General features: G+C 40.6%; 1 long non-coding RNA gene across 2 annotated transcripts in view; it reads right to left on the reverse strand.

The window, feature by feature from the left end:
* The window catches only part of LOC140897000 (uncharacterized), a 47,845-nt gene that overhangs the window by 32,500 nt on the left and 1,794 nt on the right, over positions 1-13,551 (reverse strand). For both annotated transcript variants that reach the window (XR_012154661.1, XR_012154660.2), the window contains exon 2: positions 1,884-1,961. This is a non-coding gene — a long non-coding RNA (uncharacterized LOC140897000). The remainder of the gene's footprint in view (positions 1-1,883; positions 1,962-13,551) is intronic.

Consider the following 13,551-nt stretch of genomic DNA (forward strand, 5'->3'; position numbering starts at 1 on the left):
ATTTTTCTGTGAGCAACCAGCATACCCGCTGCACTACCGTAAAAGAGACGTTAGGTGGTGAGGAATGCAGGAACCATGGCCCCAAATTGTTTCAGACACCAAATGCCCCCCAGGGTCCTGGATGGTAGCAGAGACTGTGCTTCCCATTGGTGTCCAAACCAGCTTTACACAGAACAAGAGAAGGAGTAGAAGTTCCTTATGTCTCCTCCCACACTGCATAGATACTGGCCCCATGGAAGAAGAGATACCCTGCACAGGTCTAAATGTTCAGATAATGACAGAATAAGTAGCCACGAGTGCACTTCCCTCTTGACTCCTCTGTATAATCAAGAAAATGAAATGGAATGGAAAATTCAGCTCTCAGATCCACTTGAAAGATCTCAGCATTGACTCTCTGCTCTCCCTCCATGCTCACTTCTCCTGCTGATGTCACACAGATGGGAGAGCAGAATACCAGAGTCAAGATCTATCAGGCAGATCTGCGAGCCCTAAGTGTGGGTAACAAAAGGGTTTTATTTGTTGTCTTGCCAAAGACATCCACAGCTCATGCTTAGAATGATCTCCGTTTTCCCATGAGCCTCTTGACCTTCAGGTCCTTTCTCAAACCAACACTCTTGCAATGAAGCCTTGTAAAAAAAACTCCACTGCTGGATTCTTATCTCTCTTCTGTTCACACCAGCACAACACATCAGACACAAAGAGTCTGAACCGAGTGTCTGCGTCTTTACTTTAAGCTCCTTTGCAGCCACTGTGCCTTCATGTTTTCAAAGTGCTTAAGAACAGCGGTGGCACTCAGTGAGTAATAAATAAACCAAGAGAGTAGGTTTGCCAACCCTCCTGGATTGTCCTGGAGTCTCCAGGAATTAAAGATTAATCTTTAATTACAGATTATGTCATGTGATGAAGCCTCCAGGAATACGTCCAACCAAAACTGGCACACCTAAAAGAGAGAGGGGCTCAGATAGAAGTTCGAACCCTAGATCTGAACTGAGGAAAGTTCCTCCCTGGCAACTCTTAGCCACTGTTGAAAACAATTCTCTCAGGGGTGTGGATGGAGACAGTCAAATCAACAAATACTGCAGCTCAACATGCTAGAAATCTGGCAGAAGGAAATGTGTTTGACCCTGTCTACACCAGTGAGTCACCCAAATCCAGCACATAGGGAAGGGCTTGGAAAAAAGCTGTTTTTGACACCAGTTGCAAAACCCAGCAGGATTTCAAGTGCAGATGCACCCTTGGGGTTTAATTTTCAAAAGGGATGAGGCCCAGCCCTTCTTTCTGAAGGCACAGTTTGCAGTGTTAAAATGTGTGGGTGCAAACTGTGGAACTTGTGCCGCTAGCTATACACAATCAAGTGTTAGAACCCAACTTTGACCCAGCAATTCAATGGCGGGCTCAAATTTTGAAGGCACAAATTGCTCCTCAATTCAGAAAAACATTTAAGCGTGTACTCAGCTTTAAGTCCCTGCTTAAGTCTCACTGACTTCCCAGGAGCCTGATCTTTCTTGTCTTCAATTTTTTATACAGTTACATGTATGTTGCCTTCATTAGGACTTAAGTACATGCTAAAATGCTTTGATGAATTGGTGGCCAGAAAGAGGATGCCAATCCTTTGAAAATTTTATCCTCATTATCCACTGTTAGGCTACTTAATGAACCAAAGCATGAGATCACCCTCGTAATAGATTAGTACTTATGTGGGACCATTGTGTTCCTCATTGGAGAGCTGACTTTCGCTGTTCTTTGGCTGGGAATAGCTAACACTAATCCTTGTTAATACCCCCTAGAACTGCCTAGCAAACAGTGTTTCAGCTGAGGTTTAGAACCCTGTCTAAGCCATAACCAGACATATATTTTTCAGTGCTGTGTTTTAAACTACTTACCATCAGCTGGCCAAGAGTCTTCAGAGATGAACAGTGGGGATAATTCCATTATCAAGACTTCTTTTTAATATTTTTTTACTGAAATGTTGAAAAATGTATTTTATTCACAATTATAATGTGTTGGAATGAAGTTTATCCTGAGTAATTTATGGCACAGGCTACATATGTGTAAAATATTATCACAATCATATTTTTAATTAAAATGTGTTAAGATGATGCCTCCCCCTCCAAAAAAAATCTGAACCAAGATTAAGTTTCTAATTGTTTTAACAGTGAGATTCAGTTCAGTGAACACAGGGCATATTAGTTTCCTTGGAAACACTAGCGATGTATTAGCTGTATAAAATCTACAATAAAAGATCTGCAAAAGTAAAGCCTCTAGGTCTTAACTGATATTATAACTCTTTTCATTTTAAAAACCAGATTGATGTGTGCCCCTGGGAAGGAGTCATTTTGGTGTGTTCTGTTAAGCCTAAAATTAATCAGTTTACAAATGACCAAAATCATTAGGAAAAGAATCTAAAATGGAAAACAAAAACCCTCTACCAACCCAATATTTCTGATTCATATGGTTTATTTAAATGTGACTGCAAATACCACTGGTGCAAGCACTGCAGAGCTCAGGCAAAACTCCCAATGACTTCAGAAAGAGCTACAGAAATCTGGCTCTTTGTGTTTTAACATATATTTTATTACTATTATTTATTATTTAACACACATGGTATTATACGCCAGAACCTCAGCTGGTGTAACTTGGTGTCGCTTCATTTACACCAACTCATGATGTGGCTCCATAAATTAGTCATAGGCATATAACACCATATGTTTTCATGACATAAGTTTTGGGAGATGTAGTTCAGCCACGGAGCGTGGCACAATGAGGAGAATGGTAGCATGAGGTGCCTGAACCACAACTCCCATGAGGCAATGTGGCAGCTCAAATGGACACATATCAGTGTCAATCTGAACCAAAATGCAATATTTTGTTTCAATTCTCCTGATGGAAAATCAGAACATGTCCGGAAAATCAAAATTTTCTGTGGGAAAAGTTCTATTTTATGGGAAACAGCCTTTTCTATCGAAAAAACATTTTGACAGAATTCCTGATCAGCACAGCACAACACCACTTATGGGGAAACAATCTACAATATTTTAATATGTGTGATTCACTGTGAGCAGAAAATGTGAGGTTATATAGTAACTAAGGACCAAAATACTGCAGAATCTTGTTTTTAAATTAAGCAAAAAAACACTGCAGATAAATTACCAAATGTATGATTTTAAATATCAGCGTACAGAGTAGATGGCTGGGTTTTAACATGTAAGACTAATAACTCCGTTAAAATCATTTTAGCAGCTGCTGAGTAAATACATTTACAGAGAACATCTATATGGATGAGTTTGTATTTTGGGATTCCCACTCCCAATGCCCTGCTTCCTTTTTTCCTTCCCCTTTTGTGTTGAAGCTTCCAAGTTAACAGGTTTATTAGGTAATGATGACGATGTCAAATGTGCGACTATGCAATCAACAAAGCCTCTAGACTGTAACATATACATATAAGTTGAGCAAATTGAGTGCAAGTTCAGCAGCTCATCCCCAAACAACAGGCCTTTCTAAAGCAATAGGTCTATTCAACTATGTGCCTGGCTGATTGCCACCAAAAGCTGTGACCAGTCAAGCACAGTCCAAGAGTCTGCAACACACACACACACACACAATCCCCAAGAAGACTTTTCCTTGTGCTCTTTAGTGATTTCTGTCAGCTGCAACCAGATCACTTCCATTGCACTTTTCCCTAGTGAGCAGTAATCAGATCAGATCTTTCATAGAATGAGATTCCTAAGGCATACAGTTAAAAGCATCAGGAAGGTGGAATTGAGGAGGGTATGAAATAATAGGAGACTAAAGAAAAACGGTTCAAGAGTATAATCTTGTTCCAATTGAAGCCATTGATTTTTTGGGAGCAGAATCCATGTGACAAATGTGAAAAGGGTTCTTTTGAATTTACTGGGGGGGTTAGTACACACCTTCTGCACCCAGTTACACAGAGGTGCCAACAGTGAGTTGTGTTTAAACTAGGGGCATACACAAGCATGTGTCACCGAAAGCTTTTCTGGTTTAATAACACGGTAAATAACAATTCAGTAGTCACTAAGAGCTGCTGTTATTTTGTAATCTCTGTAAAGTGCTGTGTATGTGTGAAGTGTCAATAATCAGTGCAGAGAATGTCTGAAACTTTGTTTTTAAAAAATAAGGGCCATATCCTCAGCAGGTGTAAATCAGTTCAGCACCATTGAAGACAACAGATTTGCCAATCTGCCCATGTGAGGACCTGGCGCTGAGACTTCACAGATAAACAGTGCTGTATTTGATTTAAGGTTTAGCATTTTATGACCCACAAGGGCCCTTATCCTTCAAAATGACCATTGTTACAACTACGAATAAGCACTGCCCTTGATGGGAAGCACTTGTGAGATTGGGTCCCATGTGGCATAGAAAATATATAAGCCTGGATGTGCTTCTGTATCAGGCTGTTTGCTTGTGTGTAGATTTCTTGGGGAAGCTGATGCGTGTGCACACACAGATGTGTGAGTAACTTGACACAGGTGAATAGTGCTATTAAACCAGCTCCATTCACATCTGTAAAGGTCCTCCCCTGCATAAGTCTTGCAGGATCAGGTGACCTAAAAAGCTCCTTACTTCTGGCATTATCCCCTATTTTTATTTATTGATAATATTAAAATGATACCATATAATTAAACATTATGGGCTTTATTCTAGCAGGTGCTGATCACTCATGACTCAGGATCAGATCCTAATAGAATCAGGCACAGAAATCCAACATATTACAAACCCTTTGTCTAGCCTTTGTGATGAATTTATCTTGAAAATTGCATTTTTCCTTTCTTTGTGAGTGCAGCATGTTTACTTCTCCCTTTCTTACTGGAACACGGGTGTGTATATTTTGAATACACTGAAGCTACCAAATAACAGAAGGAATTAATTTATTTTTTTTAAAAAATAACCAAGAAGACAGATCTATGTCTAAACTGAACTTCATCCGTGGCAAGAAACAATTATGGCTTTTAGGAACGTGTCTCCATCGCTTCGTAGACAGAGACACTGGTGCTACTTTTGCAGGAGGCAGAACAAGTGGGGAGCCTGTCTCTTTAATGCGTCTAGCTCAGGGAGAAGAAGCTGTTTATTCCTTTGTGATAGCAGTGGGTCAAACTGAGGTTAGCAGCCCCTTTTTACAAGAGCCTCTGATTGCAAGGGTAATGAATTGTGTCTGTGTGCAGACACCTCCTCCTCCCTCCCTGCAACACGTGGATTTAAAACCCCACATGGACAGCTGGGTCCTTCCTCCTCTTTGCTGATTAGCTCCCTTGCAACCAGTGGAAACTTCCACTTGAAGGAACTCAACTTTTGATTGGCTGAGCGATGGTGTCATTTACATGTGGAGACACAGAAACCATGTCTGACACCCACTTCTTGGGGGTCTGAAGAGATTTAAAGCAGCAGAACACTTTGATCAGTGCTTCTCCTCTAAGCTGCAGTAGATAGTTATGATTGTACACCATTATATTTTTAAATATTTTGTATATTTCCTTGGGTATATAGGTAGATAGAGGAAAAACTGCATATTCCTGACCACAAAATCAAGCTGTTTTTTCATGGATAGAGTGAAAAGAGTATGTATATTGAAATAGATGGAGAACACACAATACATATTCAAAACCATCAAATCTCACTGTTCTTTTCAGTGGTAGCATTAACTCCCTTCGGAGTTTCTTGGAGAGTCTTGAAATATTTGATCATCCTCTAGCAACCGAAATAGAAATAAACTGCATTTGCTCTAATTTATTTATTTTTTGCCTGTGGGCAAAGCAAGGCTCTACACAAAACTTGTACCCCTGTAATTCTCCTTATTTGAGAGGAGGGATGCACGCACACACATATCTGTCTCCCAGCAATAGATAGGGAAATCAATATAATGTCCCTATTTTTTTTCTTTTGTTTTTTAATTTAGGCAGCTATACACTGTAGATAGTTCAAATGCTTGAGTGGCAATGTGACAGAATCCATGGACAGAATTACACTAAATCAGATAGTCATCTGCTCGGGTCACTGAAGAATTGAACTGTGGGCACTCCATTGCCTCTGAGTCAACTCCTGGGTTTAAGAGCTCTGTGTGAGCCAGCAGCCTGGGGAGAGTTCTCCTTTGTGTTTTTGGATCTAACCTCAAGTGCTGCATTGCCTCATCATGCATCATCCTGAACCTGAAGAAAAGTCAACTTCATTCTGTGGAGGGTGCATAGAAACACATGCGGGAGTACAAAGGTGCATACATGGGTGCTGCTGTGCTGGAACAATTTGGATAGTGGGGGGTGCTGAGAGCCACTGAACCAAACTGTGACCCCTGTATATAATGGAAACCACTTCAAGCCAGGGGGCAGTAGCAACCGCTGCACCCCTTCTTCCAGCACCTGTGGGTGTATAAGTGCTTGCTGGAGGCTCAGGGCTATTCCAGAGATGGGAAGCAGTGAAAGTGGGAAAGAGCTACAGTGATGTCCTTTGGTCATGTTGCCAAGACCCGATCCCCCTCCCTTGTCATAGCCAAATGAGAAGCAGGCAAGTGCTGCTAACAGAGCCATGCTGAAAACACCGTTGTCACTACGACTTATCTGCTTTGCCACTGAAAGTGAGCTGAAGCCTGTTGAAAGCTGAGATGCTGTTAGGACCACGATAACTGCCTTGAGCCTGTGTTCTGTGAATTAAATGAAAGCTAAATGTTTCCATAAATAAAGAGCAAACCACAGAGCATTTGTGGGTGGTAGTAACTGAGGTAGCTAAAACAGTGTTCGCTCCCCCTAGGGTACGTCTTCATTGCAGAGTTAACTCATGTGATCGGCAACCAGGTCTGAGCATTCCATTTAGCTTGTCCACAGGTGTGAGCAGCTACCCTATTGCAAAGCCCTGCCTCAATTACTGTGTCCTCCGTGGTGTGCTCCCTTGTGTGTGTCGCTAGGACTTCTAGGGGTGTATCCCATGGCTCTTTGTGCTGTAGTAAGCTCTATGAGTCTTTCACAGTGAATAGTAGGAGAAGCTGTCTGTCCGGGAATTGTGGGAAGGCACTGCAGAACTGGCAGCACTGGATGATTTAGCCTTCATCCTCACTGCAAAATAGGTGAAAGTCACCTGGGCTCTAACCCATACCCCCAGCTAGCTCAGGTTGAAACCACAACTGAATTTGGGTCAGAGGGTTTTGTGTGTGGACAGGAGAGGGGTTCGGGGCAACAGCTGGGTAAGAGCCTGGATAACTCTGCAGTGAAGATGTACCCACAGGGTAGAGGTACTGCAGCAATGTAGATTTGGACTGACCCCATGCAACTTACCCAAATGTAGAAGCCCTTTCTTAAAGTTTGGACTGGGGTTTCCTTTGAGAGCAAAGAAACAACGAAAGAATAAGGTCTCCAGGAGCGAGACGAGAGTGTGCCTTTCATTTTGTAAGAGACTCCATCTAAAATCCACTCATAGCCTTGCCCCTCACCAGGCAGACAGCTATAGACTTCTTGAGGCAGATCCTCAGCTGGTGAAAATTGTCAGAGCTCCGAAATGAAGTTCCATGGAGCACTGATAACTCACCCCAGGGGAAAATCTGCCCCTTTGCATCTAAAAGTGCAGAACAGAGGTAACAGGAGGAGAGCTACCTGCACCCCAATAAGTAGTTCTGCTTCTCCTTTTAAAACACAAAAATATATTTGTGAACATGTCTCATCAGCAAGAAGAACAGCAGAATCTGGATTTCTCTGAGCTTGCTTTTCTACAAGCATCAAGGGGTCATGAGGCATGGAGAGATATCCATTATGGTCGATATAGATATATAAATGCATCATTCTGTTCTGGCTAGGTTTTGACTATAAGATATTTTATACAGTTAATATAAGATCATATTATATATATAAAATTTGGACGGCTTAACATATGAAATGCACACAGACATTGGCCATCTGGACTGCTCCACAAAAAAGCGCCCTCAAAGCAAACCCTGTCTGAAAGCTGTGCACAAAGCTCTGCTTTCAGAATGTCTGAACTGCTCCACCAGAAGAGCTAGAAGACTTAACTTTGATATGCTGGCTGCAATTTCAGAATTTCAAAGTGTCACTTTTGTTTGCCTTCCAAAGTACCATTTCTCTGTCCAAAGCGACTGTCTTTCCATCAAGAAAAATCAGCCGAAGTTTATGCTTCTGTATTTTAAAGCGCTTTCTCTAGCGCTGTTTTATTTTACATACTGTCATTGCTATTCTTGCTTTTCAGAGCAAGAAAGTAAAATGTTTTCAACTTGGAAATCATGAATTCTGAGGATGTTTATTTTTTGTTAGTGGTATGCTATATTTCTTACCACTGCTTCCAGCGAAATATAAATTAGGTTGGAGTCTTTCCATTGATTTCAGTGGGAGTTGTACTGGGACCAAAATCAGGCGGAACAGACTAAAGTAACATTCCAAGGGTTTCAGTACAATCTGTCATTACAAACAAAAACAAGTGGACTTTCTAGCCCTCCTGGTTATGAAGAAAACTTTCCATACATGACCCAGGCAAATACTATAAGTTTGCAGAGACAGAATAAAGCATTAGCTACAAGGCAGCTGTGAAGTGTCTTCTTTCATCTAAATTGAGGGTTTACACTGAACCCTAATGATGACTATTTTCTAGATGATTTTTCTTTTTTTCTTTTAATCCCACCATACACAGGGTTGGAATTAAGTCACCAGGAATGATGGAACATGAACAACCAGGTGAGAGATGGCGCAGTATCCACCGGGGGTGGGAGGGAAGGAGGAACCTGGCTGAGGGGGGAGTCCCCCAATAAAAGGAAAGAAACAGAGGTGCATCCACCCAAAGGAGTGGGAAGGAGGACAATTCAACAGCTACCAAGGATGAGCTATGCTGATGAGTAGAGTAAAAATGCCTGGGGTGGGTGGACATGTAAATTAGGTAGAGAACCACTGGGAAAGTTGAGTGGAACATGAAGATTGTTCCCCCACGCTGCTCATAGGAATGTGGTGTAGGGTGAATAACTCTTGTCAACCATTCTGAGATGCTCAGAAGGAAGGTGCTTTACAAGTGCAAAACTCAGTTGAAACTGACATGCACCTGTGTCTCTGCACAGCACGGTTCTGCTTTACCATGCCACGGAACTTGCTATAACTGGCATGGAGCAGATTGGAGTCCCTAGCACCACACAGTTAAAAAGAAAAGAAAAGAAAAGTGGATTAAGAGGTAGTCACCAGAAAGTGAAAACCATGTCTGGAATTGTTAGAAATAAGGCTTGCTTGAAAATAAATATAGAATTATTCACCATGGTAACTATTGCCCTATTGCGTTACTGAATATTGATTTAACATTTATCCTGGGACTAATGCTGTGAAATATTTGGTCTCTTTAATGGACACCTATTTAGTTAACAAATCTTTGGGGACGGCTGTTGGGTTTTTGTGTTTTTTCTTTTGTTTTTTTTCCCCCAAACTGCCTTGACCTATTTTCTTAAGAAAATGAATGGACTCCCAGGTTTAATTATTTCTATTATGGATCTCTTCTTCACAGTACTTTATATGAACTTATACTCAGTATAATAATTACATGGGATAGCTCAAATGCTTAACGAAATCTAAAGTGTTTGTAGTAAGGCCTAAAAGCAAAGATTTAAACATGTGACTGTATAGATGCTGAAGGCAGATACTGAATTTCTGTTCTTTAAATGGAGTAATATTATCTTATAATCAAAACACAGCCAGAACAGAATGATGAATTTATGCAACTCAGTTCATCCAAGGGTTTCAAAACACTGTGAAGACTCATGAAGCTTCACAAAACCCTGGGAGGTAAAATTAACCCCATTTCATAGATGGGAAAACTGAAGCACAGAGAGGTTAAGTGACATGCCTAGGTTCACACTAGGTTTGTGGAAGAACCAAGAGAACCTAGACTTCCTGACTGCAAGACCAATGCCCTAATCACCACATTACTAGGGGATTAGTAAAATTAGTACAGAATTCGGAATAAATCAGTAAAGGTCATCTGATGTACTTTAATTTTTACAAGCCCCATTTAGAATGACTTTAATTATTCATTCTTACATCACGATAGAAAAATGCTGGTTGTTCTTAAGGCCACATGTAGCTCTTCCGATTAAATTGGGTAGTAAACGTTGCATTTTTAATCCAGCGTCAACTTGCAAACAGGTTTCAGAGTAACAGCCGTGTTAGTCTGTATTCGCAAAAAGAAAAGGAGTACTTGTGGCACCTTAGAGACTAACCAATTTATTTGAGCATGAGCTTTCGTGAGCTACAGCTCACTTCATCGGATGCATACCGTGGAAACTGCAGCAGTATATATATAGGTGTATATATAAAGTCTGCTGCAGTTTCCACGGTATGCATCCTATGAAGTGAGCTGTAGCTCACGAAAGCTCATGCTCAAATAAATTGGTTAGTCTCTAAGGTGCCACAAGTACTCCTTTTCAACTTGCAAACAGTGATCTATCTATTTATTTATTTATCTTGGATGAAAGGTTGAGAAAATGTGTGATTTTGCAGAAGCCTGCATCTGAAACTGGAGCGTATATCTGCCAAAGCTGTATAAAACTTGTAAAATCTCCCCTTAAAACAAGAAAGATGATTCACAGGAACAGAATAAACTCTTGCCCCCTCCTTTTCCCAGCTACAAAGAAAGGTATCCTTTCATCTCCTGTGCCTGCTCTTTCTTACTCACCTACAGCTTGCTCCTGCCCCCAATTAAGTCAGTCACAAAACTCCCATTTAGCTAAGTCTGGGCCTGATCCTACTCACCCCAAATTCCATTGACTCCACTTGATAACTAACTAATCCTAGCCTCAGTAGGAATTTTGGCTGTGCGAAGAGTGCAGAGGCCTAAATGACAACGTCTATATCCTGAAATGGAGTAATTATTTATCAAACATGATGCAGAATGTCACTTATTCTTGTACAGGAACATGGATGCATATTAGAAGACAGAACACAGAGGGTTGAATGGTTAATTGCAAGATTAGTCCGAGTAGGTCAATGGTTTCCCATGAAATGTGAGTAAGGTTGTATTGTTAACATTGACTTATTTATGACTATGCTACACACTGTAAGTGTGAAGCCATATGTTAGTTGCAAGTAGTATGACCTAGCCTCACCTCACATGCTTACAGAGCTTTTGGGCAAGCAAGCAGGGTCCATTGAAATAGGGTCTTTGCTATTCAGCTTGCATCAAAAGCATTTCTGGAAGAAAAGAGCAGTTATCCAAGCCCCATTTAAGTCATTTAAGGCTACGGAGGCAAAACAGAGCATTCCTCTTTAAGGTTTCAATTCAGCAAAGCACTTAAGCATGTGCTTAACTTTAAGCACATGCTTAATACTCTGCTGAATAGAGTTGGACTGCTGAATCAAGACCCAAGTTAGTTTAGTTGAGCTTCAGGTTAAACTGGCTTTTCTTAGATATCAAAACCAACATTTAAATTCTCTATTTGCATTTCCATGTCAGTAACAAAACCAATTTTTGTGTTTTCATAGCACTTAAAGAGGATCTTGGCACACTTTGCAGCTATTAATGAATTGAGCCCATAAGGGAGATAAGGATTACAGAAGGGAAACTGAGGCATACCTCAAAGAGCTGGAAGAAGACAGTGGTTTGGCTAAAGCACAGAGCTGGAAACCAGAGAATTACTGTTTTTTTTTCCCCAGTACTACCACAGACTTCTCATGTAACCCTGAGCAAGTGATTTAGGCTAAAACTTTCAAATTGGGGTACTCACATTTAAACACTTAAATCCATATTTAGACACCTAAAAATTGTTGTGATTTTCAGAGTTGTTGAACCCTCCCAGCTCCCACTGACGTCAGGGTTCTCTATGTGTCTGAAAAAGCAGACCACAATTTTAGGTACCTACAAACATGCCTAATTTAGGGAGCCACCCAGGTTTGAAAAGCATAGCTTGACTACAGGAAATCTGCACCACAGCCAAAAAAATAACTCTTGCCCTACTGCCTCCCAGTTCTGTGCCTTAACCACAGACAGTACCCTCTCCTTCTAGTTCCTTAACTCAAAGTTGTATTCCATGCACTCATATATGCCTTTTACTAGGGAAAGAAAAATCTGTTGAATTGGCAAAGTGACCTAATAGGTTTTCTTTGCCATCTGTAGTTCTACAAAAATTCATATCCTTTTAGCACTACACTGTTAGGAACCACAATCTAGCTTCTTAAGGCTCATTTGCTATCTGTGATGCAAGACTTCTTCCCCCTGTTCATATTGGACTAGTTATTGTTGGAGATACCTACTGTCAGACGGCAAAGTGTAAAGCCTACCCAATCTTTCAATAACATGTCCTTTTCCATCAGGCATTTTCCTGAGGGGTAGATGGAACCATAGCCATCTCCGAGGAGTATAAAGGATTATTTAAAATCACATTGTAAATAATCGTGAAAAAAATCCTATTTTTTGTGTGTGAAAATAAAAGTTCAAACTTGCCAGTAAGTAAATCATGCTTGACTCCAAGACATTCTCCCTCCATCCTCCATGATTTCTACGGTTTTGCAAGAGATTTTGGTTTTTAATGTGGTATTCATAGTTTGTATGCTTTTTCTTTAGCACAATATTCATGATAGCATGTTTAGGGAGCATAGGCTCAAATGAAGACCCTTTAACTACTTCCAAGCAGTAAATCATAGTTATCAAGAATTATGGGAAAATATGCCTTCTTGGAAGATAATTGAAGCTGACTTTCTCTCTCAGTAACAGGATTTACCCTCCCCCAAAAGGAGTACTTGTGGCACCTTAGAGACTAACAAATTTATTTGAGTATTATGGGACCTTGTTCACACCACTATAGTAAAGCATGTATCAGCATTTTCATTATAAACCCCAATTTTCACAGGTCTATTTCTCAACTGAAAAAAATCACTCCTGATTAAAACTTGGCACACAAACTCTCATTGTGGGGATGATTCCTCCCTCTCCGCTTATATCTGTCTAAAAATTAAACTGGGCTGGACATTTTTAAATTAAATGTCAATAGAAATGTATCTCTTTGGACTATTTGTTGAGGTTTGCACCTATAAGGCAAATGCTGGTTCAGCTGACAAGTGATCCAAACGATCAAGCCATACAATGTCTAATTGCTTTTGGTGCCTTTACCAAAAAAAAAAAAAGTGACATGGAATTTCTGAAGTCATTAAAACTCCTGTTCATAAGGATTACCAGCGGTACCATCATGCTTTGGCAAGCCCCAAAGTGACCTTACATTAAGCCCAATCTTGTAACTACTCCACATACACACAAAGTTTGTACTGAAATTTTCCTGCAGAAAGACCACAGATGTATATTTCAGGATTTATAACTTCAGAGCCTGAATCAATGGCTAAACTCCCACTGACTTCAATGACAGCAGAATCAGGTACTCTCTGTTTTCCTCAAAGCTTTTATTTTCCACACCTCCACATTCCCTTCCCTGGAAAGCTCCCCCAACTTTTCACTTAGGATCTGTCTACATAACCAAATTTGCAAGGCCACAGGGATGTTGCTATACTATAATGCCCTATTTTGTTTCTGAGTAACAGCCGTGTTAGTCTGTTTCTGCTGAAGGGACCTAGCCATATT

Source organism: Lepidochelys kempii, chromosome 13 (assembly GCF_965140285.1).
Source record: "Lepidochelys kempii isolate rLepKem1 chromosome 13, rLepKem1.hap1, whole genome shotgun sequence".
In the NCBI taxonomy this organism is placed as follows: Eukaryota; Metazoa; Chordata; order Testudines; family Cheloniidae; genus Lepidochelys; species Lepidochelys kempii.